The 24,404-nt window shown below is 36.6% G+C and overlaps 1 protein-coding gene and 1 pseudogene across 4 annotated transcripts in view; one reads left to right on the top strand and one right to left on the bottom strand.

The window, feature by feature from the left end:
- LOC106025858 (histone H3.v1-like) overlaps positions 1-24,404 on the bottom strand; it is a 311,126-nt gene that overhangs the window by 97,963 nt on the left and 188,759 nt on the right. The window lies entirely within an intron of this gene.
- LOC100734689 (RNA-binding protein 12-like) lies at positions 3,775-6,739 on the top strand (annotated as a pseudogene).

The following is a 24,404-nucleotide window of genomic DNA, read 5'->3' as shown; positions in this document are numbered from 1 at the left end:
ATATCCAGTTGCATACCCCAAGCTTCCACAGAAGGTACCATTAGACAAGTTTCTTAGGAAACACGTAGGTCACCTGATATTTAGTACTTCCTAAAGACAAGACTATAGGATAATTCTCACAAGGAACAAAATGTGAAATAACAAATGCATAATGAACCAAAATGCATCATAAAATGAGTGCATAAGATCAAGTCAAAGATATCCCTTGAATATAGCAGAAATTTCTTAAATAGGGTAGGTGTGTATCACCTTATTGATTTGGAATGGAAAAATACTTTTGATATTTTAAAGGAATCTTAAGATCAAAGACTCTAAAACCAGGTATTCCATTTATTACTTTATATTTTACAGGTTTCACATATTGGTTAGAAATTGAAAATTCAAGTTGCTTTTTCTAATCTGTGGTGACTGAACAGTGATTGATGAGATGTTCTTCTGGAGAACTGAAGGGAAATAGCAGAATTGGTTGTGCCTTGCATTTTACAAGTTGCAATAGGTTTTAATTAGAGGATTTACACAAAAGCAAAGGAACAAGAAAAGTATCTTGAATGATGGATTATAATAAATATGCTGTATTCTTTGAAATTTTCAGATAGTTCTATTGTGCTTTGCCAATTATTTTTTTTCTTTTTGCTACTTTTGGTTAAATGTATTAGTTTCTTTGTTCTGAAAAAATAGGAGCTAATTAAACATATTATAAGGAAATACTCCACCCAGATGTGTGACCTTAGACAAAGTCATTATTCACCAACTCTTTCAATTCTTTCTTTATAAAATCAAAGAGGTCGACATCAGCCCTAAAATCCTCTGTTCTTGAGGATAATCCATTGAGATGGAAAACCTTGCACAGACACACTATTCAGTGTCATTACAAATGTGCAAACTGTATTCTATTTTAGACAAAGAGAAGCAGCAAATTAATTTCAGTAGTGTGTACTGCATTGCAGCAGCTGGAGGTGAACAATACAATACCATTTTACAGATATCTGCAAACATGAAGGAGCACCGGGTTTCTTGTTCCCATGGAAATATAACCTGAATTAAAATTCTATTCTCATCTCTATGAAACTGTGTGCAAATGTTCAAAAATCAAAAATGATTCTGAGAAACCTGCTGAGCTTCATAATAGTCTATGCTCTCCTTCTGCCCTGATTTAATTCAGCTTTTGTTAATCGGAGTTGCACATCATGTTCATTTCTGGACTATATTCAGATTATGTACTTGCAAACTCCACCTTGTGCCAGTGAATCAGAATTTCCTAGGGTGTGGTCCAGAAACATGCACCGCTTTGAATAAGCATGAATGGAAACAGCGACTTAATGAAATTTAGTTTCCATGTTGTGCTGTGAGCAAAATGAGAGACAAAAATTTAGGAACAAGATAATCCTGCAAACAAACAAAAAAGCAAAACAAAACAAAAATATACTAATGTACCCAAAGAGCAGCTCAGAACTCACTATTGTCATTCGTTAAGAAATTTTTCTTAAAAGTATTCAAAATAGGGGCTGGGGATTCAGCTCAGCGGCATAAGCATCTGCCTTGCAAGCAGGCAGTCATGAGTTCAATCCCCGGTACCGATAAAAAAAAAAAAAAAAAAAAAAAAAAAAAAAGAAAAGTATTCAAAATAAGAGCAATTATGTTACCAAGTAGCACCACAGGATGGGACAAAGAACAGTTTGCAGAATTATACATCAGGTATAATGAATAGCAGGCCTCCCAGCAGCCCACCACTTAAAATAATCAGGGAAAAAAGATAAATAATCAGTGAAATGCAAACCCTAACTAGTTCTATTGCTGATAGCTGCAGATATTCTGTAGAATAGTGACTACTAAGATCTATTAGGCACTTGTCCAGGTCCAGATACTATACATGAAACTGGAAGTAGGGTATCTTCCAAAGATCTTAGGCCTTGAAAGCCAGTAAACATAAAACTAAGTCTTATGATTGTAAATTTTGTTGAACACAATACCAGTTCTGCCACTTGCAGCTGTTCAGAGTGTTACAGACAAGGTAAAAAAAATAAATAAATAAAACGCCTTTGTTGGGCCATATTCCCAGAAATGTATTATGCAAAGTTCAGAGGAGAAATGCTTTATCATTACGCTACACGTAGGAGGAGAAGAAAGCTATAGTAAGCCAAGTATGTAGTCATATTTCTTACCCCATGACGGAAATGGAAGTAAATTGGATTTCTAAGCCAGCATGGCTTTCATAGAACCACTGTTCAGATGTGGGAGCAGGTAAGCCTTGCCTCAAAGCTGAATAGAATGCAGCTACTGGTGTGAAAGGCAGAAAGGGAGGATTAGGCTGTCCTAAGAATGGGGTCTTTTATTAAAAAGCATCAGTCAAGGAGAGGTTAGTAAACAGTATTCTATACTAGAGCCCATATGGACAGAAGGGAGGAATCAAGTCTCACTGTATACTCTGTGTGGTATGTTTAATCATTGCATCAAAAATTTAGGAAACATTATCTATGTGTGATAAGAAAATTCAATCACTTATCTTTTCTAATGCAATACCACCTTTTATAAATGCAATCCAGCTAATGAGCTAAAAGTTAATCACTAGCACTCACTGGTTAATTGTTTCTATACTAAGTGTAAGGTTTTTTTTTTTTTTTTAAACAAGTTAACAATACTTAAAATAGGTGATTTGCAAACTGTGAATCAATCTGGCTGACTTGCTACTGTCACTCACTTCGGGGTGGATCAGTAGTAGATCATGGACTTTTCAAAGTTAAAGTGGAAGGGCCTCTCCAGTTTGCAGGTAAAACTCACCACCTCAGAGATAGTAATTATGTAAAGGACACAAATGTTTTTAACGACGGAAGTGTGGGCAAAAGACCGATGAATCCTAGTCCAAGGATCTTTCTAATTTACATGGATTTTCAGTATGTGTATTAAAGATAAGATACACAAGCATAAATTTCTTTGCAAATTTGGTTCAGGCGCTGCTGAGGTTTGAATGTGTTATGCACAGCCCACAAGTTCCCGTTCTCAGGAGGACGCGTCAGCTGCTGAAGCAGGATGGACTAAAGCATCTCCAGCTAGGCTTTTCCAACATCAAAACTTCAACAGATCTGATTTTCATTTGTAGTTTACATTAGTGATTCACATAGGCAGAAGAATATGTGTTCCAGCTCAGATTTCTACTACTGCACTGAATAGAAGTAGTAAAAACAGGCATCCTTGCCTTACTTTTTGCAGGAAAAGCTTCCAGTTTTTCATCATAAAATAAGACAGTTATTATGAATTTTTAGTGCAAATCAAAGACACAATAAAATATCATGTTGCATTTACGAGGTTGGCTGATATTTTAAGAAATGATAATAAAAAGCACACCCCAATGACCCATGTCTTTCTTTTAATAGAACATTCAGCTATGAAGATTAGTGGGTAAAACTACTGTGCCAGCACACCCATGGTATAACTACCTGTCCCTGCATCTGTTAATCCAGTCAAATTGTTAATTCACATGAACTGATACCTATAATTTACTTGACAATCTAGGCTGGCGGCTATGCTATGGAAAGGGTGAAGGAGGTAGTTGCTGCTTTGGGCTCCAGGAAGCCACTCAGCTTGCGTGGGCCATGGGGCAGAGGCACTGAAGTGGGCCAGTGCAGGGCAGAGTGGAATAGTACCTGTCTGGGTACACAAGCTCTCCCTGTCTAAAAGTTGGTTTTAACTGGTTGCTCATGGGATTGATTTGGCCTCTACTTCTTGTTTACAAAATATATCTCTTGTTTTCTCAGGTGTATGTGGTTTCAGTGCAGCATGGCTGTGGTCATCCGTTCGCAAGTTCTCCCAGCTGTGGTGGGAACTATGGACATTCGCCTCTTCTTCTCCGGATTGGCCATGCCTGAGGAAGCATGCATTTTGCAGGGGTAAACTGGGTGAGGCTTTCACTGTTTTTGTCATGGATGAAGATGCAAGGCTTGGCGTGATGTGCACAGGTAGTACAATTAAAGGGTTAAAAGCAACACTATTGTTGAGTAGTAAAACAGAAATGCAGAATATGATTGAACTGAGTCATAGGCGTTTTGAAACTTCCAATTTAGATATACAATCAGCAAATGCTAATAGATCCAAACCACCACCTAGCTCAGGAGTGAGTGGTAAGGTAAACTTGCCTACACCTGTATCCAATTTTAATAATTCTTCACCAAGTGTAGTTACTACTTCCACTTGTGTTCATGAAAGAAACATAAAAATACACAGACATTTTCTTCATCCAACATAGGAACTGCTCCTCAAAGTATGGAAACTTCTTTTGGGAGCCCAATGTTAGCTCTACTATTCCAAGTACAGCCTCTCCAATGAATGCAGTCCCTCTATCACCAGCAATGCCATCTCTGCCACTGATGCTATCCATGCCCCCAGTACCAGTTCCTCCTCCAGTACATTGTCTCCAGTGCCTACTGTCCCCCTGATTCTCTCAGGCCCTTCTGTGCTGCCCATGAACCCCCTGCCACCCATGTCAGGCATGCCATCCTTGAATCCACCACCTGTGGCATCTCTACCTGCTGAAATGAATGGCTCTGGAGCACCTATAAATCTGAACAACAATCTGAAACCTATGTTTCTGGGTCCATTGAATCCTGTTAATCCTGTTCAGATGAACTCGCAAAACAATATGAAACAATTTCCCATCAATCTCGATGGTCTGGATGTCAGTGTGCATGGATTGCCCTTTTCTGCAGTAGAAAATGATGCCATAGACTTTTCCCAAGGGTTCCATGTTAGTGCAGTGTATTTATTAAAAGATCATGTAGGTCAAAATAATGGGAATAAATTTGTCAAGTTTCTATCCCCACAAGATACATTTGAAGCTTTGAAATGAATCAGAATCCTAATGATTTGACCTTCTCTTGGAAGTTAACCCACTGCCACAGAAAGACAATGGATTGCTGCTGGAGACCATATCACTTTTAAGCAAAGTATTAGGCTTCCTGGACAAACCCATCACCCTCTTCAGACACTCCCCAGGTCAAAATCTCCCAGCGAGAAGAAAAGGTCAAGGTCTTTGTGTTTTGTGTTTACTTAAAAAGGCTACCATTTGAAGCAAAAACAAACATGTCACTGTTTTTTTTTTTTTTTAAGTTGGATATTGTGAAGACAGTATTTATGTAGCACAGTGACGCAAAGAGAAAGCAACTGGTGAAATGAAAGCTTCATAGAGTTCAGGAATGAGGCTGACTATAAGGCTGCTCTGTATTGCCATAAACAATATGTGGGCAATCACTGTATTCAAGTTCATCCAATTACTAAGAAAGATATGCTAGAAAAGATAGAAACAATTTGGAAAAGGCTCCAGAAATGATATAAATCCAGAGGGAGATGTCAACTCTACCTAAGTCTGTGTCCATGAAACAAATATTCCATTCAACATTACCAAGATGAATGTTCTTTAGTTTCTTGAAGGAATCTCAGTTGATGAAAATGCTGTGCATGTTCTTATTGATAACAAGGGCCAAGGTCTAGGACAGGTATCTGTTCAGTTTAAAAATGAAGATGTTGCACATAAGTCTGAACATTTACATCGTAAAAACTTAATGGTACAGAAGCTTTTGTTCATGTAGGTACCTTAGAAGATCTGAGGGAAGCTGAAAAAATTCCCCCTGCTCAAGGAAGAAAGGGGTTAAAGATGCCTGTGTCAGATAATCCTGCAGTACTATGAATGCCCAAAGCTGAAATGCCTGGTACTAGAATGTCCAGATCAGGAATGCCCAATGCAGGAGGGCCTGGTACAGGAGTGCCCAGTGTAGGAATGCCCAGGGTGGGAAGACCTGGTGCAGGAATGCCCACCCCAGGAATGCCAGTGCAGAAGGTGAAGAGCAAGACTTCGTGACAGTAGGATCAAAGGAGGCCATGATGGTCTTCCATTTAACTTTCCAGATAATTTTGGTGGTTCAAATACTTTTGAACTTCTCCCCTCTCTAGGGTTAGAAGAGGCCTTTGGTGATGCTAAGCCTGGTAAACCTTCAGTTAGTCACAGTGATTTGCATGGTCTAGAATTAGAAGTTCCAGGTTTTGGAGGTGGATCAAGTAATTTAAGTAGGCCATCAAGATTTGCATGGTGGCCTCAGAATTTTGGAAATTGCCCTGGTACTTTAGATGGCACCCCTACCTTTGGAAGTGGCCCTCTTTGTCTTGGAAGTGCCCCCAGGGATTTGAGTAGGCCACCAGCCTTTGGATCTGACCCTGGCCCAATTCATATTGGTGGTCCTCATGGCTTTGTGTCTAGTTTTGGAAAACTAGGACCTACAGTAATTAAAGTTGAGAACATGGTCTTTACTGTGTCTATTGATGAGATTTTAGATTATTTTATGGCTAACAAGTTGTCCCAGGCTCAGTGTGCTTAAAGTGTAATGAAAAAGGTATGCCCACAGGTAAAGCCATGTGGCCTTTGAATCCCAGGATGAAGTCACAGCTGCTGTCATTGACATAAATTACAGGCCAGTAAGCTCAAGAAAGGTAAAACTTGTATTAGGATAGTCATTAATTCTTTATAGGGCAGATCTTTATAATACTGGGATTAATACATTCAGATTTGTTTTTCCTAGGATTTTCAAGTTAGAACCTATGGATTGTTTCAACTGCATGCCAACTGATTTTCACAACAGAGCACTGGTGATTGATTACAATTTCAATCAGGATAAACATTGCTGCATATTACACTAAAGCTATCTGGAAAGAACATAAATATGATTTAGGCATAGCGTTAGAGAAACCGTTTGTAATACCCAATGACCACATAGTCTAGATTGCTCTGTTTTATACTATTTAGAATGAAGAAATTAGAAATGTCAGTAGAGCTCTTTGAGGTTGCACTTTCTAGTTGCTGAAAAACAGAAGTTGATTACTCTGGGAATTTGATTTAAATCTGAACATGTCTGTTTTGTTCGAAGATCAAAAATCTTTGTCTGAAGTCATTTTCTTTTAAAATTTGATAAAATCTCTGTATGCAGATTCATTGTGTGTAGCTTTATTGCTGTTTGAGGGTTCTCACTATATAGACAGCCCTACTTTTGAGCATTGCTGCTTTGTTTTCTAATTGACTCATTTGTAAATGAGCAGAGTTTTTGCTGTTCTTGTAACTGTTGTTCTCCTCTAAACCTAAAACTCCACACTTGGTTTGCGCTACAGCCTTGAACTTTGATTTTTAATGTCATACTTAAAACTGTGTAGAATAAGAGTTTGGCTACACAAATAAATTACAGAGTCCTCTACCTACCAGAGCCCTTTTGGTTTTACCATCAAGTTTTAGTTTAATGAATTGTTCATGCTTGGATGGTATTGAAGACCAGATGCCACCTTAGTAATCAGTGTTGATTTGAAGTCTGGACTGGTCTAGGAATTTACTTCTGTCCCAATATGACATGAAATTTTGGGCTTTAACAGAGATCTCCATTCATAAGAAAGAATTATCTCTAGGCTTTTAAAAGTGAAGTTGAAATCGTTAGCTTTGTTCCAGTGATCATGTAAAATAAATAATTCATAAGATGAAATATATATATATATATATATATATATATATCTTTATATCTTGTTAAACATTTGTACTAGAATTTAATACCAATCAATAGTTTGTTTAATCCAAGATTTTGACTTCTATGTTATAGTAATTTTGGTTTTTATAGTGGTAAAATATATACAGTGTAAAACTCATCATTTAACTGTTTTCAAATGGGCAGCCAGTACCGTAAAGAAAGAAGTGATAATATACCCACTATAATATATAGTGAAAGAAACAAAGCACATATCCTCTACTAGTTTATTTGCTTTTATCTTGTTCTACTCTACTGCATAACTGCTTTTCCTCAACTATTTAATCATCTTCAACTCTTATTGGAGTATATTGGAAGTGTTACATTTTCACATGGCTAAATTTTTACAGATATAACAAATGAGACATTGCCCAGATTAAAAGATAATTATATTACTGTGTAGATGCTGAACATGGAGAAGAGATGAGAGATCATAATCCCTAGGGAAGACAAGGACTGTGTGTAAGGAGGTAGCACAGAATGATGCCAGATGTATATAAGATTACAGTATGATAGTACATACAGTGTGATTTTCCATTGCAAAAAATTGATATCTTGCTGCTATAGTTTGAATGTGTCCTCATTAATTCATGTGTTATAAAGTTAATACTAGAATTCACAATTCAATGATTTTTCAAGGTTGGACCTTTGGGTCTTCCCGTTGGCATTTGCAGACTCACGAGGAGAGGAAGAGACCAGCGTTAGCATGCCAGCTCTGTCTCAGCATGCAATGTCTTCAGACACGTTGTGACAAAACAAGAAACTGTCAGCAGATACTAAATGTCATACCTTGGATTTCTCAGCCTCCATAAACATGAGTTAAATGAACCTCTACTCTTTACAAATTATTCAGTCTTAAATATTTTCTTATAGCTATAGAGAATGGACTGATAGGGTACAACTCAGGAAAATTAAAATTCAGTATTACAAGAGTAACAGTGCTGCTGTTACATTGATTTTTCCCAACAGACAGAAGAACACTAGAATCCCCAACCAACATCTTATTACCTCCTCCCCACCTTGACCTACCAAATATGACCTCTGTCCATCTAAGATGAGCAGACAGTAGTGGAGAAAAGGAGTCACTTGGTGAGAATTTACTCCTTATCTTCTTTTAAGCAAAATATATGTCAGGAGAAGAATGATGAGGGGAGTAGCCTCCAAGAAAAAGATCATTAACAGATACAGACAAGGAAAACTCAATTTATCTATAAATTGAATTCCCTTAAATTAGTTTCACTACAAGAGACATTTACGCAGATCTCACTCAGGCACTGGGCTTGTTCTTGAGGATAAGTAAGTAGAACAATTATAGCACAGCAAGATGCACAGTATGTGTATGGAAAGTAGAAAACACAAAAGAAAGGAACTAACACCCTTTGTCATCTTGGGTGAGCACAGAAAAGACTTCCTGGAAAAGGTGCTACATATAATTTGAAGACCCAGAGCTCCATTGTCAGACAGAAATAACCATTCTAGGAATGACATAGAAATGCGGTGGATTTGGGTGTTTGCAGAAATTTTCCCATTTTATCTACAGAGTTCGAATTTTGTTCTAGAGGAAATAGTCCACAATTTAAGCAGAGAAACAAAAACGGTTATCAAATAGACAATGCTTTAAGGCACTTTGGAATATGAAATGCAAGGATTGCTCCCTGAAATAAGGGAAGTAATTAGAAAGATAGACTACAGAGAAAGGCAAAAAGCAACCAAGAACTAAGTGCACTGTCTGACCTGGAGGCAGAAGTGGAGGAAGAGACAGACGTCATAAATGCTAGGTCATACTTGAAAGTCTTTAGGCTAGTGAAATAAAGGCAGAGAATAATAACTTTATGAAGAGCACTATTTTTTTTAGATATAAAATTTCTAGTCGGTATTTCCCAGTTGTTAGTGGAAAAGAGCTTTCTATTACTTTATTTTACAGAAGCACAGACAGTGATTTTATTGGTGGAGATAGTTTTCAGTGGTAGGAAAGCCACTGGCTTTGGGGCTGACACTTACATATAAATCCTGATTGGAGATATGAGCAAATTTCTCTATCTCCCCAAGGTCAGCTTTTCATGTGCAAGATGGGGACCATGCTGTTCACTCACAGAGAAGCCCCAAAATACAATAACCCATGAAACAGTCGACACACAGTCTGGTTAGCAAAGAGCAGGTCTTACCAAAATGTTGATTTGATCCCATCAATTTTTGTTGTTATTAACAGAAATACTCAGAATAAGAAAACGGGCACTAGTTTAGAAAAACATGCATTATTTTGAAACATAAGAAATAGTTTTATGGTAATACATTTTCAATGTCTTCCAGAGCTCTATTTAGGGAAAATACCTCTCCCATTGAAAATAACATTTTAATCACTGGAGTCATTTACAAATTATGCTGTTGTTTTCAATTTTTACACAGAATTGTAATTTTGTATCAGTGAATCTCTCTCCTTAACTAGAATATACACTGTTTGATGTATATAATTATGAATATACAGTGCTCCTGGTATTGGAGTTTTGTTGTATATTTCAGTTTATAGAAATAGAACAGATGCACTGAACTTGATAAATAGTATTAGGATCCTGTCTCCTGTTTTGCAGCAAATTTCTTGGTTTGTATACACATTCATGTTTTCATTTGTGTTTAATATTTTCAGTTTTATCCATCCTCTCTTTCAGAAGTGTCTTCAATTCTTTGTTGTCTTTTCTGTTTTTAATTTCTCCCATTTTTCAGGCCCCAGTGGTATAAATCATTAATACATAGGTTTTTATTCAGATATGGCTAGACCAACAGAAGAAAAGCCAACTGTCACTGAGATAGTGAACTGTCAGGCATAGTGCTGAAAAGAAGGTGCTTGTCACATCAGGTGACGCACGAAGGTGGTTTGCTGGTCAGGAGATAAAAGTACAGGGAAAGCATAGGGAAGAGCATCTGTTGTTCTCTGTCTGTCTGTCTGTCTGTCTCTCTCTCCTCTCTCTCTGTGCTGAGGATTGAACCCAAGGCCTCATACATGCTCTACCAGACCTCAAACACTGAGCTACATTCTCACCCCACATTTTGATTTCTGTGGCGAAAAATTTAGACTGGCCTAGGATTGGCTAGTTTCAATAATTTCGGCATGATCTTGTGTGCAGGGACTATATCAAACTTTCTTGTATGTAGCCGACATGTAATTAGGGCAGGGAAATAGTGGTCCAGAAAGTGAGAACTTGATGGGAAATGGAAGAAGGCACATTCTCTGCAGGGCTATGTTTACAATCTCTAGGAACTGGCTACCCTGAGGTGAGGAGGTAATTTCTGAGGTGAGGAGAGGAGATAATTTCTGAAGGGTAAGCAAGACTCTGCATGTCAACACATCAGATACACACAGTTAACCACCCAACTAAGGATTCTGTACAACAGACACAGTCAACAGAAACTCAGGAAGAAATTCCTCACTTTCTCTAATGCCAAGATTCTGCATTTACATTAATGGGGGAAAGCCAGCTACATACTGGATGCACTAAGTTAATAGTTTAGAAAAGGCAAAGTCTAGGGAATTAGAGTAAATCAGTTATCTATGATTAAATATGTTGAGGTTGGTGAATTCTTATCAAGGATAATATAAGAGATATTTTTGGAGAATGATTCTGTCTCTGGACCATGAATGAGCTTCTATGAACAGAACTGCATATCAAGAAAAGCAAAAAGTAGCAAAAAAATTTTAAAAACCTTGAATAAAAATTATGATGAACTTTAACATATTTAAAAGGATATTTTAATAAGCAAAAATACTGATATTTGATAAATGTGGGGCAATAAATTTGTTTTATTAAATTATTCTTTCTATTCTTCTAATAAAAATGAAGTTATGCTGTTAGATATCATAACAGTGGTCATTGAGAAAGGATAAGGCAACCATGGGGGTGTTGAATTTGTATGCAAGCTTTTTGAAAACTTAATCAACAGTTGAATTTGTACATTTTCTTTATATTTGCTTGAATTTGACAAAAGATTGATGTAAGAACAAAACTGAAGCAAAAGTAGTTTCTGTTCATTTGAGCTAAATGATTTCTTCTAGCTACAGGATCTACAATATTATAAGATTCATTTAATCACATTTGTAGCACATAAGATATGTGACCATGAGCAACTTAGAAAATGAAATAATTGGTCCACATTGCCTCCTTATCTATGTTTTCACTTGCCATTTCACTCTCCAGAGTTTGAGTTACTTGCAAGCAAGATTTTTTTCAAAATATTAATATGCTGTATATGAGAAACACATCAGACCCAAAAAGAAACTCATAGATTAAAAGTCAAAGGATGGAAAACAGTATTCCATGCAACAGGAATAAAGCAGAAAAAAGCAGGGATAACTATTCTATTTGCAGACAACATGAATTGTAAACATAAAATGATTGAAAGAGATAAAGAAGGTCACTACGTACTTGTTAGTGGAAAAAGTCAAGAGGACGAGCTAACAATTTTAAATATATGTGCACCAGATACAGAAGCACCCAACTATATAAGACAAATACTAATGGACGTGAAAAACCAAATACACAAGAACACAATTATAACAGGGGACCTTAAAACCCCATTGTCATAAAGAGATAGATCAACTGGATAAAAGTCAGCAAAGAAATAATAGAACTGAATCATACCTGCAAGCAATTGTACTTAGTAGATGTTTACAGAATGTTCCATCCAATCACATCAGAATACATATTCTTCTCAATTGTGCACGGAACATTCTCCAAAATAGACCATATATTAAACCATAAAACATTCTTAAGTAAATGCAAAGGTATTGAAATTATCCATGCATAATATCTAACCATAGCACACTGAAATTGGAAATTAATGGCAAAAGAAATTGAAAAAGCTGCATAAATACATGGAACTTAAATAACAACCTTCTGAACAACCTGGTGGGCTACAGATGAATTTAAAGAAGAAATAAAGCAATACCTACAATTCAATGAAAATGAGGAAGCAACTTACTTTAATTTGTGGGATGCAATGAAAATGCTCTTAAGAGGAAAATATACAGCAATAAATTGTCATATCAAGAAAACAGAATAAGCACAAATAAACAACCTAATGCTTCATCTCAATCTTCTAGAAAAAGAAGAGCAAGGTAAACTCAAAGCTCATAGAAGAGAGGAAATTGTAAAGATTAGAGCAGAAATCAATGCAAATGAAGCCCCCAAAATACAAAAAGTAATGAATCAAAATGCTGGTTTTTTGAGAATAAAGAAAATTGACAAACCTCTAGCTAACCTTATCAAGAAAAAGAAAGAAAAAACCCAAATCCACACAATAAAGACTGAAAAGAGGGAAATTACTACAGATATCATGGAAATTCAAAAGATCACGAATGCCTATTTTGAAAATGTCTTCTCAAATAGAGTGGAAAACATAGAGGAAATGGACAGATTTCCAGAAGTATAGGAACTACCAAAGCTCAGCCAAGAAGATATAGCAATTTTGAATATCAGCTATTAAAATTGAAAACATAATTAAAACTTACCAACAAAGAAAAGCCCATGTCCTGATGGATTCACAGCTGAATTCTATAAGAAATTTAGAGAAAATTTGATGCCAATATTCCTTAAACTCTTCAATGAAATTGAAAAGGAAGCAATCCTCCCTAAATTATTTCTGGAGGCAAGTATTACTCTGATACCAAAACCAGAGAAAGACCCAACAAAAAAGAGAACTATAAGCCAATCTCTCTAATGAACATTGATGCAAAGATTCTCAATAAAATACTGGCAAATACAATGCAGCAAATCATCAAGAAGATTATACATCATGACCAAGTGGGATTCATTCCAGGAATGGAGGGTATAACACGTGCAAATCAATAAACATAATACACCACATCAACAGAGCCAAAAACAAAAACCACATGGTCATTTCAATAGATGCAGAAAAAGGTTTTGATAGAGCCCAATGCCTGTTCATGATAAAAAGCGTTCAGAAACTTGGAATACATGGTGCCTATCACACTCTTATAAACGCCATGTATGACAAACAAACAGCCAACACTATACTAAATGGACAAAACTGAAAGCCTTCACTCTAAAATCTGGAACAAGACAGGATATCCACTGTCACCATTCCTATTCAATATAGTTCTGGAAACACTAGCCAGGACAATCAGACAAGAAAGAGAAATAAAAGGAATAAAGATAGGAAATGAAGAAGCTAAATTATCACTATTTGCAGATGACATGATACTCTATATAGAAGACCCAAAAAACTCCATTACAAGACTACTAGAGGAAATAAACAAATTCACCAGTGTAGCTGGGTACAAAATCAACTGTGAAAAATCAATAGCATTCCTGTACACAAATAAAAACCTCACCAAGTGAGAAATTTTGGACATATTACCCTTCACGATAGCATCTAAAAAAAAATGAAATACTTAGGAATCAACCTAACCAACAATGTAAAAGATTTATATCCTGAAAATTATGCTACACTGAAAAAGGAGATAGAAGAGGATATTAGAAAATGGAAGGTTATTCCTTGCTCTTGGCTAGGAAGAACCAACATTGTGAAAATGGCTATTCTCCCAAAACTGTTATACAGATTTAATGCAATCCCATTCAAAATACAATTAAAATACCTCAAAGATCTAGAGAAAAGACTCCTAAAATTCATTTGGAAACAGAAGAAACATAGAATAACAAAGGCAATTCTGGCAACAAAGGCAAGGCAGGAGGCATCTCAATTCCTGACTTGAAACCATACTACAAAGCCACAGTGATAAAATCAGCATGGGACTGGCAAAAAAATAGACCTGAGGATCAAAGGAACAGGTTAGAAGATGCAAGCACAACTACAAAGACCCTCAGCCACTTGATATTTGACAAAAGAGCTAAACATGTTCACTGGAAGAATGATAAATAACCTTTTAAATAAATGGTGTTGGAAAAATTGGCTCTCCACATGCTGAAGATTGAAACTAGATCCATGCCTATCAACATGCACAAAACTAAAGTCTAAATGGATCAAAAACCTAAATATTAAAACAGAAACATTAAATCTATTGGAAGGCAAGGTAGGTAGAAGTCTTGGAGACATAGGGGCAGGCAGAGAATTCGTGAACAAAATGCAAACTGCATGGGAAACACTTCAAAGAATTAAAAACTGGGATCTTATATTATTGAAAAGTTTCTGCACTTTAAAAGAAATCACCAACAGAGTGAAAAGAAAACCCACAGAATGGGAAAAAATTTTAGCCAGGAACCCCTCAGACAAAGGATTTATATACAGAACATATAAAGAATTGAAAAACATCAAGTCCCCCAAACTCAAAGACCCTCTCCAAAAATGGGCGTCTCAGATGAACACACAGTTCTCAGATGAAGATATACAAATGGCAAATAAATACTTGAAGAAATATTCAACATCACTTGTCATTCAAGAAATGCAAATTAAAACAGCAATGAGATTTCATCTCACCCTGCAAAGAATAGCTGCCATCAAGAAATCAACTGATAACAAATGTTGGCAAGGCTATGGGGAAAAAGGAACACTGCTCCACTGTTAGTGGGAGTGTAGACTGGTGCAGCCACTATGAAAATCAGTACGGAGATTTCTCAGAAGACTAGAATTGGAAGTTTCATTCAATCCAGCTACTCCCCTCCTGGGTATTTCCCCAGAATAACTTAAAAGGTTATATCTCAGTGATATATGTGCACCCGTGTTTATAGCAGCACAATTTGTAGTAGCTAAATCTTGGAAACAAGTAAGATGTCCATCAACTGCAGAGTGTATGAAAAAAATGTGGTATTTTTATACAATGGAATATTATTCAGCTATTAAAAGGATGATCTTGAGGTCTTCATAGGTAAATGGAGACAACTTGAGACTCTCCTCATTAGTGAAATAAGAATCATATTTATAAATATCACATTGTGTCTCTAATATAAAAAGAAATAAGAACTGTAGGAGTAATAAATCCCAAAATTTGTAATCATTATTATAAAAAAGAGAGGAAAAGAAAGTGCTCTAAAGGATATAACTGAATGTATGTTTAAGTGTGTAGAATAATCATATTACTAAGTTTTTGTTGAATTGCTGAACAGAACTGTTTGCAGTCTCACTGTTTGAATGCCCAGTTTGTATGCTTTACTTTTGTAACTTGAACAACTATTTCTAAGAGAACAATCTGTAATTTTTCAACTAGTGATTTCTTATTGTTTATTTTTTGAAATTATTTATTGTTTCTACCCCTTTTCTCTTTTGCTTTTTTTCCTCTTTAAATATAAATTTTTTAAAATGCCAAAAATTTAATGTTTTAAATGACATATCTTTCTGAGTAGCATCACAAAACTTACACTATCCTTGTCCTACCTGGGGTGTGTGTAAACAATGTGTCTAGAATTTATCAACTGCTTAAGTATCCAGTGACCAGATCAGTAGTCACAGTGTTATATTTTTATGCTTAAGTGGCTCTTACTTTGCTTAATAATGTCCCCAAACCACAAGAGTAGTGATAATTGCCAAGCAGTTATACCAAAAAGATGTACCAAAGTGCTTTCTTCAATTGAGAAGATGAAAGTATTAAGGAAGGAAAAACAACTGAACATTGGACAATACAATGTATAAAATAAATGATTGTTTTAATCTTTTAGTGTACTTAATTACTATATTTAACTTACCATAGGTATGCATGTATGGGGAAAATGCTATACATATGGTTCAATTGTATATATTGTTTGAGGTGTCCACTGGTATTCTTGGAACATACTTCTACAGATACAGGGGGAGCCTTTCCATTCTAAATTTCAATGAAATTAATTCATAAATACATATTTACTATACTCTTAGTAGTAAATTTCCCAAGTCTTCTGAGCTTCACCATGGATTATAAAAAAAGTTGGTTTTCATTTATTATAAGCATTTTAATTATTAAACTGTTCAGTGTCTAATTTTCACATTTTTATTTAACTTTCATTATTTATTTACCTAAAAATAATCCTGGGAGGTTTTAGAAATACCCAAACTCATTTGCTCTGCGTATCAGCGATGAAGGTATTGACCCATCTTTGTTTTAGATATCTGCTTAGAGATAAGTTGGGCCAAGGAGAGAATGAGGTACAGATAATGAGACAAAAGACATACAGAGTTTACAGAGTTTGCATAATAGTTTTAATGAACTATCTCAAACTTAATCAATTCTATAAAAAATTAAAATATTAAAATTTCATACATGAATAAAATAAATTCCCTAAATATACTTATCCCTTGGAGATGTATATACACTCTTTGATGTGTGAGATTCATCTCAGTAGGCAGAATGATAGTGAACAATGCCAATGCTCTGATCTAACTCCTCACATCTTATTGAGTCGATTGATCTTGGTTCCCTAGCTCAAGTATTATGAAGGAGACAGAGGAAATGGAGGCAGAAATTAAGGGCAAACTAAAGTGAAGTTTGAATCAGACTTTATTTCTTCATAGCAAGGTCATAGCCTTTCAGAATCACATGTATCATGACAAACAGTATAATCTCCTCAATGACTTAAATGCCTCAAGTATTAAATACAACTCGTGTACAATGTACCCAGAGCAGGGTCTAGCCACAGCAGATATTCAATGCATCTGAACACATTTCTTTTTGCTTCCTTTCCTGAAATACGCAGAATGGATGCTCTAGACAGAATAGTGGTTAATACAGATAATTTTTGAAGTTGAATTGAAAAATAGAAGAATAATCAATTGAAACAGATGCAGTATTATTCACTTGGAATATTTTAAATTTTTAAAGGAAAACAGATTATATGGTCTAAAGTACACCTTCATGAACAACGTTTGTTATAAAAAATATAACAGAGAATTCTTTGAGGTTAAAGATTGATCAATGATTTCTCAAACCTATTGAAGAGAAAAAATTAAAAAGTATTAGTACTATAATCTTGAGTAAAACAAATCTCATACTCAGATAGACAAATGCATGTATACATGCATATAAAAAGTCTGGAAAAATATAAAGAAAAATAGCAATTGCAGTTATCTCTAGATCAAAGGCCAAAGAGTTTTTATAATTAACCATATTTAATAAATTTCATATACTACTTTAAAAATTATAAGTCATCAGAATATCTTCATAAGTGGTTTCAGCCTTTCCTGACCTTAGCCTCTGATGATAAAGATTAAAAAATGACTGTAGAATAAAATTCAGAGAAAGGTGCTTATTATTTTCAAAAAAAGGTTCCTTTTTTTAAAAAGTGGTATATCTTGTTTTAAATGTATCAAGATATAAAATTATTTAGTGTGCTAAAAAAAGCAGGCTTGCAGCTCTGTTACAGGAGGTAGGCAAATCCTGAGATGTAGAGAGAACAGAGCCTGGAGCCCAGCACATACGATGGAGCGTAGGTGCTAGAGAGCCAGTGCAGGAAATGCAGCTGGACTGAGTATGTCAAATACGTCAGCAGAACCCATCAAGGCAGGGAGGTCTGTAATTATGAGCTCAGCCTGTGGCCACTCAGTTTGCTGACCTTGGGCTCTGCATTTCCTGAGTATGAAGTCCTCACACCAAAGAGAAAGTACAGCTGTGAGCACGAATAAGTAGTACAGAGCAAGAGAGAGAAAAATTCTTGCAATTGATCCAAGAAACAGAAGCCAAGAGAAAAATACACAGTAGAATCCACAAAAGTCAAGGTCATAATAGTAGATTTTTGAAACTGTATTTATGAATTATGTAGAGGCTTAGAAAATGTGTTATACAAACAGAAATAAAAGTTAATCCAATGCACCACCCTGAAATTATTGATTTCTTCCTTTAATCTTTTTTACTTTTTTTCTTTTTTTTTGATACCAGGGATCAAACTCATGACCTCTTGCTTGTCAGGCAGGTGCTTATGCTGCTAGGCTAACTCCCCGGCCCTCTTTTACTTTTTAAATATAAAATATATAATTTAGATTTTTATAACACAGGGTAAGTATGTGTGGAGGACTGTACATATATCATGTATTCATACATATGTGAATGCTTGATATGTAGCACATATACTATTGTCTTTTTTTGTGTTTCACATCATAATGTATTTAACTTTGTTTCCTTATTTCACTTAGCATTTAATCATGAATATTTCCTTAGTAAGCCACAGACCCTTCCTGAATGCAAGTTTTTCTTCAGCTCAGTGTAAATCCTATTAAGAATATAATTTAATTAACCAATTTTTCAAATAAAAATGTGATCAAAGTCTTGTAGGGAAGTCTTTGCCTTTCTCTGAGTTATCCTGGGAATTTTTGGATTGACTATGCTTAATATCTCCTCCAGAATGTTGTGATAATTTGCATATCACCAGGGCATTGTAATACTTAATATATCTGTTTTAATTGTCAATTGTATGGTTTAAAAATAAAATGTCCCCATGGCTTTAATTTTAAATAATTAAACTGGGTATTTTCATAATTATTTGAATTTAAAATTTCTTGGTGTTGATGACAATTTACATAAATGTATTAAGAATTTATTTGCAATTAAAATATCCGGGGATTCACCAATCAATGGAACCTAGTAAACAGTGTCAGATTTGAGGTGGTTGATTACTAAAGCTTCTGATGATACTCTCTGATAGGATTAAGACTCTTATGTTTGGTAAAGTAAAGTCGTGTGTTTAAAAAATAATACATATATATTGAAAAAATATATATGCATTTTAGTGTTGTAGACAGATTTCCTGCACTTTCTTTTGTTAACTCTGGATGACCATCATAAATAATACTATAAATTTTGTGTCCTGATTCTATTGTTCTCTTGCACAACCCCTGACTACAACAGGGTGTTGTTCTAATTATCTGTCATTCAAGTTTCTAAGCTAAACATAAAATATTTCCCTGACTCCCATTTCTAATCTGCAAGAATTTCGTAAATATAAACATGATTCCTTAGGACGGGGGATTTAGCTCAGTGATATAAGCACCTGCCTGGCAAGTGCAAGGTCATGAGTTCAGTTTTCAGTACCAAAAATAAATAAATAAATGTTTTCTTATATGTTCATACAATAGTTCTCAATAACCTGCTTGATTTTATCCATAACTAATTTTTGAGCTCTTCCTACCTCACCATATTTATTTATGTACATAAATGTTAGATTGGGCATTCTTTTTATTTGAATAAATTTCTTAGTCTAAACATGTATGAGTGATTATGTAATATGAATTCTTAAAATTGCAATCACCTGGCCTAAAGAATGATTCACATGTGTTAGGTTTTGGTACATAATGTTAAACTGACCTCTCCAAGCAAGAATAACTATGTATTTTACTCAATAGTGATAACTGCTCTTATTTTTCTATATTCCTGAAAATCTTGAAATTCAGAAGATAAGGTTACTACTTAATGTAGACCACCAGGACAACTGTGTAAAGTAAATACAGACTGTTTCATCAAAGCCTTACCTAATTAAATTAGGTTAAACTTAGAAACTTGAAAAACAGATATTTAGAACAACACCCTGTTGTAGTCAGGGCTGTGCAGGAGAACAATCAGAATCAGGACACAGAATTTATAACATTATTTACGATGGTTATCCAGAGTGAACACAAGGAAGTGTAGGAAATCTGTCCACAACATTAAAAACATAGTATATTCAACCAAGGGCCTGAATCCCACAGCATTGTCCTGCAGGAGTCCAGATGAAGACCCAGAACTCATGACAATGTCTCCCACAAGTCCAACTGGAGGTCTAGAGCTCATGGGAAGGACTCATGCCAGTCTCTTTTATGGATCTGTGCTGGGAAGGCCCAAAGTGGTGGAAGCTAGAAAGTCTATACCAGCGGGGTGCTGATAGGTTGAGGTTCTATGCTGGAGCCAAGATGTCACACTCACAACAAAGACTAGGGCTGTCCTGAGAAGCACCACAGCCATCCTCAACAACATGGAGGCCCCGAGCTCTTCCGACAATAAGAACAGTGGAGTACATGCCAGAAAGCCAGCTTGACTGATTAAAAGGCACACATCTTCCCCTCCAGAGCCGGGAAGCAATGCTATATGGAAGTACCAGAGCTCTCCCAAAGTGCACCACAGCTGCTCTCACCAACAAGGTCCCAAGCTCCTCTGATGACAATGGTTGAACTCACACTGGGGAAGCTAATGACAAGCTCCTCCAGGAGAACTGATGGCTCAAGCAGTAACATTTAGATAAACCCACAATACCTAGCCTCTCCTTCACATCTCTATTTATGCTGGCAACTTTCCTCAGGTGGTCATCTATGCTCAGCACCATGCTAATTCAGATGTCATTGACCACCAGTTTTTAATCCATAACACACACACACACACACACACACACACACACACACACACACACACCACACCTTTTCACAATGTAAAATGTATAACAAAATTTGGAGAACTTATTGTATCATTAAAAGACAGTTTTGTCAGGGGACATAAGTTGGTTCAAAACAAAGCTGAGAAAAATCTATGATGTTGTCAAATATCTCCTTAGACAATTTGATATCTGCTTAATGATTAAGGATGCGTTCTGGAAAAATTTTGAGATGTTTCACTATGAATACTGGGATTCCATAGGTGAGTAAAAGAGAACAGGTTATTTTCCTGAATGCCTGTCTCACTTTTTAGACATTTGATGAATTGAATCTTTAATTATGTAGGTTATAAAGATTAACTAGCAAAATTCAAATGATTTCCATTTTGCCAAAATAAATAGAATATAATAACATGACACTTAGTGGCAAGATTGGTAAAGGATCATCTAAAACTAGTCCTTTGCTAACTGTGCTATTGTCTAATCTTTCACTTTTCCCCCAAAGTAAGTATAATGGGACTAATTCAATTTTCCATAGGTGATGATTCATAGGTGATGAGTGTACCTGATTCTGAATTCTTCCCTTAGATACAGAAATATTTTTAACTTCAGTGTAGATGTCAGAGACAGGCAGTAATTAGGCTAACTTGTTAAGATAGACACTGCCGAGCCCTAGCTCCTAGAATCTCCATGCACACTAGGATAGGATAAGTAGGTCTTCAAAGGCATAACAAAGAAAAATAATAAAACCAAAGTGCATGTTTACCTAAATTTGATGACCAATGCTGCTAATCAGTCAGACAGCATTTGTCCTTAGGCTCAACTTCTAATGCCTGTGAAAGAGATAAGAGGTGAGCTTACATGTGCTTGTAAGGCAGACTGTGCTTTCCTCTTCCTAAAAAAATGTGCATTGTGCACACTAGTTTTTTCTCAGTTCAACAGGCCAACACTCAACTGTGAACAAGAATAACTTTCCCATTCCAGGAATGGAACAAACATGGAGCAGGAGCAAGTTCTGTTTGTCCCACTCTAGCCAAGTCATTTTGTTGTTGTTGTTGTTGTTGTTTTAAGAGAACATATTTACAGAGAGAAAGAAAGCTTCTTTCTGAAAGAGAGACAAAAGGGGTCCTCAGTGGGTTGCCTAAGATCCTACTTTCTGAGGATTTTTATAGAGCAAAACCAAAAGACAAGGAGGGCCTAAAATGGGGAAAAGTGGAAACTCACCAGGTGGGCATGAAGTGGGACAGAACTATTAACCAATAAGATTATAAGTGTATTTGCTCAGCTGAAATTGATTAAATTAGGATGAAATGGGGAAGCAAGTCATGTAGCAAGTTGGAATAGGGCCTTTGCCTATAGGGGATTGGGTTAAGGGCTCCTTCTGGCTTCCTCAAGGTGGTGCATACCTAATTAGAATACAGTCCCTGATGTTTGGTCATAGGATTTGGCTTCATTTGTTCTGTCTTTGACTTGAGATGTTTTCCTCCATACTTGAAAGGTATCTGGTCTTCTGCACTGGTTCCTTTGAGGGCCCAGCCCTGTCTGACTGCCTATAATAGTCTATCTAACTTAAGATGTGTATAACATTCTCCCCCTCTGAAGAAGTGATCTCAACTGCCCTGAGGGTTCTGGCTTCTTTAGACTGAAGTGGGTTATAGTTGTTCATAGGCAGACAGAGATACTCTACAGAAAGTCTATCTAAAGGCCCTGGATAGGCACCCAGCAGTTTCATTTTGGGTGGGTCTACAGCTTTAAATTTGCAAGAGACAAAGCCAAAGAAACAAGTGTGCATGGGCCAAATAATAGAATCAACAGGATAATTTTAAGTACAATTAAGAAAGATTTCCACCAAGAGGAGCTAATAATGGCTTCTCATATGGAAGATAAGGGTAAGATCCAGGGGAGTTTAGAATCTGACATGTCATTTATTTGTCATCTAATATCCCACAGTTATTGAGATATTAGCAGAAGAATCAGGAATGAATATATAACATTCAGTTTTCACAATTGTACAAGTACCACCCTTTGCTGCTGTTAGAATATCTAATGCTACATGATTTTGGAGGACAGCCTGTCTCCTTAGCTTTATTTTTTATTTAGGGGAGAGACCAAGTATTGGTATCATTTATACTTGTCAAGTATATTTAATTAAGGCCTTGAGATGTGCCATATAATATTTTCTCTGGACAAGATCTGATAGATCCCAGTAAAAGGAATCCAAACTGAATCTAGTATATTTGTTATTGGTTTTACTTGTATGATTGCTTGGGGTTTGGTATCCTTTAGGCAAGAACAAATTTTAACAAAAGCATGAATAATCAAAGTATGTATGCAAAGGTATATATTATCACAGCATAAGCATTAGAGCTGAAAGGTAAGTTTAGGAACTATTTTTGAGGGATAGCACTTGTAACCCATCTTAGGTCCCTTTATTGAGGGAGTCTGACATTTTGTCATAAGTCCCTGTAGTTCCAGTGGTAATTTTCTCTAAATTTTTGATGATTTATGAAGAACAAGATTAATACATTATTTTGACCAATGGAAAACTGTCTTAAATTTTTGTACATGAACAATGATATGTATTATATTTGTAAAAACTAGTCTCAGCATCATTTTGATTGATTGGCAACTGCGTTAGATAGAAATATTATAGGCAGTCAGACAGGGTTAGGCCCTCCAGGGAGCTGACCCAAAGGAGATGTCTTGTGATCTTGGAGGAGACAGACACCTCCTAATGTGGGTCAAATTTCAAGACAAAAGGCAAAACAAATGCAACCACACCCTAAGTATAGACATCAGGGATCAATATTCTGCGGTCACCTTGGGGAAGCCAGAAGTCATCATCCAACCCTCTACAGAAGGACTCACACTGTTCTGTAACAATGCCCACTTGTTTTGTGATTTGTTTTTCCATTTGTCCCTGATTTGGTCAATTTTACCTGAACAATAAATTTTATTGGTTGTCCATAGTTCTGTCCTACCTTATGTCTAACTTGAGAGTTCCCATTTTTGGAATATTTCTGCAAGCAGGGAGGGATCCCAGGTTCCTGAGGCACCTCGGCCTGTGGTGAGTGGCCAGCACAGTCTGCCCAAATCTCAGACTGTTCCGGACCCCCCAGGCTTCTGGGTGCAGTGAAGTGGAGCAGTGGGTTAGACGCCACTACAGCCGCCTCCCCATCCTGGCTACACCTGGAGGTCTGCGGAGCTCACCGGGTGGGCGGGCCTACACTATCCCCCCCCCCAGCCCAGCCGCGCCTAGCCATCTGCGTGCAGAGGAACAGCTGGGCGGATCCGGAGTGCCCGCAGAAGGCCCTTCCTTTGTCTGGAGGACTGTGGATATCTCTGCAAGCAGGGAGGGATCACAGGCTCCTGAGGCACTGAGGCCTGTGGTGAGTACCCTAACCTGGCTGCGATTCAAGAGCTGTGGATCTACCAAGGGGCAGGTGGGCGCACAGTGTCCCTGAGGCCCAGCTTGTCTGGAACCCCGGAGTTCTGAACCAGCAGAGGAGGGCCATCGGTTCTGCAGGCCCAATGGCCTGGGGTAGAGTGGTGCCAGAGTCTCAGTAGCTGCAAACATAGAAGGGGA

The sequence above is a fragment of the Cavia porcellus genome, unplaced genomic scaffold (assembly GCF_034190915.1).
Source record: "Cavia porcellus strain 051 isolate PalLab524CR breed Dunkin Hartley unplaced genomic scaffold, mCavPor4.1 scaffold_10, whole genome shotgun sequence".
Classification (NCBI taxonomy): Eukaryota; Metazoa; Chordata; class Mammalia; order Rodentia; family Caviidae; genus Cavia; species Cavia porcellus.
This window is presented reverse-complemented; position numbering and strand designations above follow the sequence as displayed.